Raw genomic sequence first — 5,753 nt, forward strand, 5'->3', positions numbered from 1 at the left:
GATATTGAAAGGAAAAATATTCTTTGACAGTTATAAGCACTCATTTAATGTTGAAGAAATGAGAGATTTTGTGCAAAGCGCTTGATCCAATGCAAATTATAGTTGAAAATACAAAACTCGTACTTCATTGGGCTCTGGTTCATGTTCAGCGTAATTTCCTGTTAGGCAGAAGCCCTAATGCAAGTTTTTTCCAGTGGCTGCATAGCAGTTTTCAGTCAAACTCTAGTGAAGGTGCATGTCTTGAAAGCGGTAAGATTTTAATACCTTAAAATTCTAAGGTCATATTTAGAAAGTATCTGTTTATATTAGTATCTGTTTATATAATGCAAATTACTCAGTTAATTTAATTTTTTTTTATGTCGTTGCACATTTGTACTTCATTAAGTTGGGATTCTTCAGATTTGTCCAAAGAGAAGAATATCAGGAAATGTAAATGCTGATTTATGTAACTGGATCAGTGATAAAGTAGGCAAAGACTTAAATTTTGATCAACAGAAACATCATCCACCGTACTTTGGAATATGGCTTTTCATATTTCAGATGAGAGATGAAATGTCTCAAGAGATCAGTTATTCTAATCTTCCTCTTAAATTGTTATTTTTCATTTCTTATCAACTACCCATTTGTCACAGACAAGAGAAATATAGCAAACACTTTTTTTGTCAATGTATGTGAGAATCATATGATTAATGCTAATGGACTGTTTGCATGAAAGCTGACTATTCATTTACAGAATAAATGCTTTAAAATTGTCACAGCAATGGAAAAGTGTGTTAACTGAACAGAACTGAGTGAACATGAAGCTGAAGGACACATTACTGGCTACTTAGGTCTTGCTCCTGCCTCAGTGAAATTAATTAGTCTCACCATTGACATCTCTGTAAGGATCAGACATTAAAAATGAAAATTGAGTTGATGTTTGTTTTGTTCATTGTTTACATTGTTTTGCACTGGTGGGCAACATTAAATGCCATGATAAGTGCAAACATAAATGCTATGTTCACTAAGCTCCTATGGAAAATTGCAATAGAATCTAATAAACTGTTAGTTTCATGGGATTCTAAAATTTACATAAAATAATTACATTATTTCATTTTTATATATACTTGATCTTGTGCTTTCCACACCTGTGTGAATTTAAAAAGCTATTTACATAAGAGTTATAAACCAATTCACCAGATATGTACAAAACACAATGAGTCTATTAATTTTTTTTTTAAAAGAGGACTTTTTCATAATGAAAACTAGCTGCATTTTTACATCTAGCATTTTTACATGGGGAAGCTGAATTCACTAGTCCCATAAAGAGTTTAGTTTTAGAGACCTCTGACTTTGAAGAAATATAAGGATTAATGAATCACAGAAGTGGTCAGATGGATTTTACTTTTTTTACACTAAAGGAGCCAGAAATACTCAGAATCTTCAGAGTAGGTGCAGTGCTTTTCTTGCATTATACCTAATAGGGTAGGACAAAGCTGCTGCTATGTAGAGAACCATAGGAAAAGATATAAACTAAATGTTAAATGTGAAGAAGAATTTTTTTCCTGCATTTGTAAAATAATACAATTTTCACGGCAAGAGGTTGGATTGAGTGGACATTGTACCTGCATCCTTTTTCCTCTGTTTAGCTTGAATATAACCGTTACATCTTGCTTTTTCAGCAAAACAGGTTAGAAGCTTTTGTTGGGTGTGTAAGTATAGAAATGGGAACTAAAAATTGGGTCATATGAGGAGAACACAGGCATATGTTTTCAGTACTTAGAGTCTGGTCTGGTTCTGCATGAATTTAATGACAAGTCTTCATTTTCTGTGAGACCAAGTCAGTTCCCAGCTGGGTGAAACACTTTTATATCATGAGATTAACAGGAGAGATTACATCATTTCTGTATTGCACACCCATCCCTGGTCATTTTGGAATATTCTTCCCAGAAATTCTATTTTATTGTAAGCTTTCAGGAAACACACTAAGTTAGTATCAGCTACTAGTATCAGCTCCTAAACATCCTCTCAATAAAATTCTAATAGTATCTCTATGAAGAAAAATTGTGCTAGGAAGTGCTTCATATTATGTCTGTTAAAATGTACCAAAGAAGTCAATCAGGAGTCAGCAGCCCATTAAATAAGTGCAGATATGGAGTATTCCCTGGCACTGCATTAAAAATCAACCATGCATATAGAGGTATATATGAAGCTAAATATTTGCAAGATTGTTAAAAGATTTTTCCTCAATTGAATTAGTGTGTTACAGATTGAATTTCAGAGATGGATACAGAAATCACACACCCAGAGGCAGTTAGAAACTGAACTAGATGCAGTGACCTGACTGTATATTTAACAAACAGAAGCCCCCATCAATCACCCTTTTCCTGTGACTTCTGGGGCTGTGGGCTATACCAATTGCTTTAGAGAGTTTAGCTGAGCAGGTGTCTCTTGACATGATAGTTTTAAGAGGCTTGTCTTCTCAGCATTAAAATCTATCAGCTTTTTCTTGGTGGTGCCTGGAGTACAGAATGAATCCAACCTCTAGGTTATGGAGACCATATAAAATGACTTTCTGATATCCCCTCAAAGTGAGAATTGCTCTTGTGTTCAGAAGAATGTGAAAGTAAGGTAATTTGCTACTAATCCACCTATTTTTTGAAAATGTAATGTGGCAAAAAAGGACATAGAAGGGTTACCAGAACCTGGATAATAATTAATGCACCCTAAAGTGATTAAGCAAATCTTGACTTTTGTTTCTTTCACTGAAAATAGCATATGATCTACCTGTAAATATATTTCATGTCACATAATTAAGTGTAACTTTCATTTTTTAAATACTTTGTGAAGTTTCCAATGAAATCATGGTTGATGTTTTCATAATTTTCTTTCAGAGAAAGGTTAAAAGATTGTTGTTTGAAATCAGCTATTTTTTGAAAGATAATAATTAATCTTATATTTTAAATCTGCTAACAGTTTGGGTTTTTTTTTTTTGAGAAATGCTGAAGTAGAAAATTATTTGAACCAGCAGAGCAACATTACATTTGGAAGGGATGGTTTCCTTTTCAGTGACAAGCGTTATCTGTCAAACCTTTTTTTTTTTTTTTTTTAATTTACACTGAGCAGAATTTTTTTAACATATTAGAAATACATATTGTGAAGAGATAACTTTAAGGAAATGTATAACAGCCTAATTGGGGCAAAAAAAAAGTAAGGATTTGTGGGCATTTGAGAAAAGTAGATGTGATATGGACTTACTTTTCCCTACTTATTAACAGTTTAGGGATTAAAGCATATTCATGAGCAAATATGCAAGATTCCTTACATTATCTTTTATGGAAAAAAAAATGTTTCTAGAAATTATTTCCAACTATTTTCTGGTTTTACTTTGAATAACCTAAATACTGCATTACAATGTCCAAAGGCATCATGAACACTGATGTCCCCGTTTCTCCCCTAACTTTAGGGGTTTTTTATTTTGGAAATGCACTGTTGCTCTGTAATGAAAACCATTTTGCCATCAGAAAATTTGCCCATCAGAAAACAGGTGGTGCTTGACATGGGTATCAAGCAGAATTTAATGGAGCAACCAGAATTAAAGCTGCACATTAAAGGGTGACTTGTGATGAGCACGTTATGAATGGAGTTACTGCAAGGCCAAAACAAGTCAAGTAAAGGCGTTTCCACATTTGCATTGCATGTGATATTGAGGTGCAAGGGATTCAGGGGTTCTGAGGAAAGACAAGGACCACAGGAATTTCTTTATTTTCTCCTTTTTAAAAAAGAAGACAAAACTTGTTCTAGCAATGTTCTTTGTGTAAGAACATGTGAAACTCTACAGATGTACGTATGTACAACTCTGAGAGGAGTCCACATCTGACATTGTTAAATGCCCACCAGCAAGTGCAATTGAGCAATATTTAGTTTACATATAGAGAGATAATACATTCAAGTCTTTATCACAACTTTCTCAAATGCAGGCAGACACATAATTTGAAGGACCAAGGGAATAATTTATTGCATCTACTATATGTTTTTACCAGTTTCCCAAAGAGAAATTCTTCATATTTCCCTCTCATGAAACTATTGAAGTTCCTCTGTTAAAAAAGGTGGAAGCACATTTCCAAGAAAAATTAACATGTGTACGTTAAATTCACAATTTTAAGTTTGGTTTTTTATTTATTTTTTTTAATTCTGTGTGGTGGAAATTTTCTTGATGTACTCTTCAATTTAATATTCTGGTTATTGTTTGGATTGTGTCTCATACAACTGCAGGGAACTGTAATTTTTCTGGTTTTCTTTTTTAATTTTTATTATTATTAACTCAGATTCTGCACATATGTTAAAGTAACGTAATTCTCAGTGACAAAAAACATAGAATTCTAAAAAAATATATGTACAAGGCATCCAATTCTGTTTAATTTATTTTACTATTTTAATTTATTTATATTTATATTAAATTTATATTATTTAATTAAATTTATTTATTAATATTATTACAGGGGTTTTGTTAAAAAAGGGTAAAACATAAGGCTTTAATTGATCACTTTAATTTTTGTTCCATTTTTAGAATTTATATCTTCTGCATTTATTCATGTAATTTTTATGTTAGTGGAGACTGAAAATTTTATCTTCCTTCAGCTATGTGATCTATAGCTCAAATTTCAGCTCAGTTTAAACCAATAGGACTGCAGAGCATGAACAATCAAGAGAATCACAATCATTAGCTCAATGAGACCCATTGAAAAAGAAGTGAACTTTAGAGTGATTTTGATCATATAAATAACATATAAAGAATTAAATCAGTCTTTATGACCTAATCACACATAAATGAATGCATTATCATTGTACATTGTTTGGAGTCATACTAAGCAAAAAACAGTATCAGTTACTAATAAGAAGACTTTCTTAAAAATCATTACATTTTTAGTTTCCCAAATAGTTGTTTAAAAATCCCTTAAAATGATGCAAAGGCTGAAATGCAACTGTGACACTCGCCCATCTTAAGTTGTTGAAGCGCAAATTATAAATACATCTTTATTGATAAAATACTTCACAGAATATGCTGAGTTGGAAAGGACCTGTAAAGATCATGCCGTCACACCCTGTGCCTGGGAGAATTTTCCAAACACTTCTTGAGCTCTGTCAGGCTGGTGCTGTGACCACTGCCCTGGGGAGCCTGTTCAGTGCCCAAACACCCTCTGGGTGAAGAACCTTTTCCTGATGTCCAACCTAAACCTCCCCTCAGTTTTATGACATTCTTTCAGTCCTGTCCCTGCCACCCCAGAGCAGAAATCAGTCCTGCCCCTCCTCTGCCACCCGCAAGTGACTGTGTCCTGGGGTGACTTTATGATACTGGTATCCCCAACGTCTCCCCTGAGTCTCCTTTTCTTCAGGCTGAAGAGGACAAGTGACCTCAGCCACTCCTTATACAGCTGCCCCTCCAGAGCCTTCCCTATCCTCCTGGCCTTTCCTTGTACATTCTCTAACAACTTCATGTCTTTTGTATATTGTGTTGTCCAAACCTGCACACAGCACTCAAGGTGAGGCTGCCCCAGTGCAGAGTGGTACTTCTTCGTTCATATGTGTGTGCTCTTCAACTTTGCTTAGCAGGCAGGCAAGAGAGAAGAGGCTTTAATTGTACAAGTTTTATTTGACTGCAGTAAGAGCATAGACAGATAAAATATTTATAGCATGATTTTTGAATTTGGCAGCATGACTCCTATTAGCATTAATGGAATTTTTACAGCTGAATCTTTGTGCATTAAGTAAAA

Source organism: Pseudopodoces humilis, chromosome 7 (genome assembly GCF_049639895.1).
Source record: "Pseudopodoces humilis isolate 2021_Gansu_Grassland_sample_001 chromosome 7, ASM4963989v1, whole genome shotgun sequence".
NCBI lineage: Eukaryota > Metazoa > Chordata > Aves > Passeriformes > Paridae > Pseudopodoces > Pseudopodoces humilis.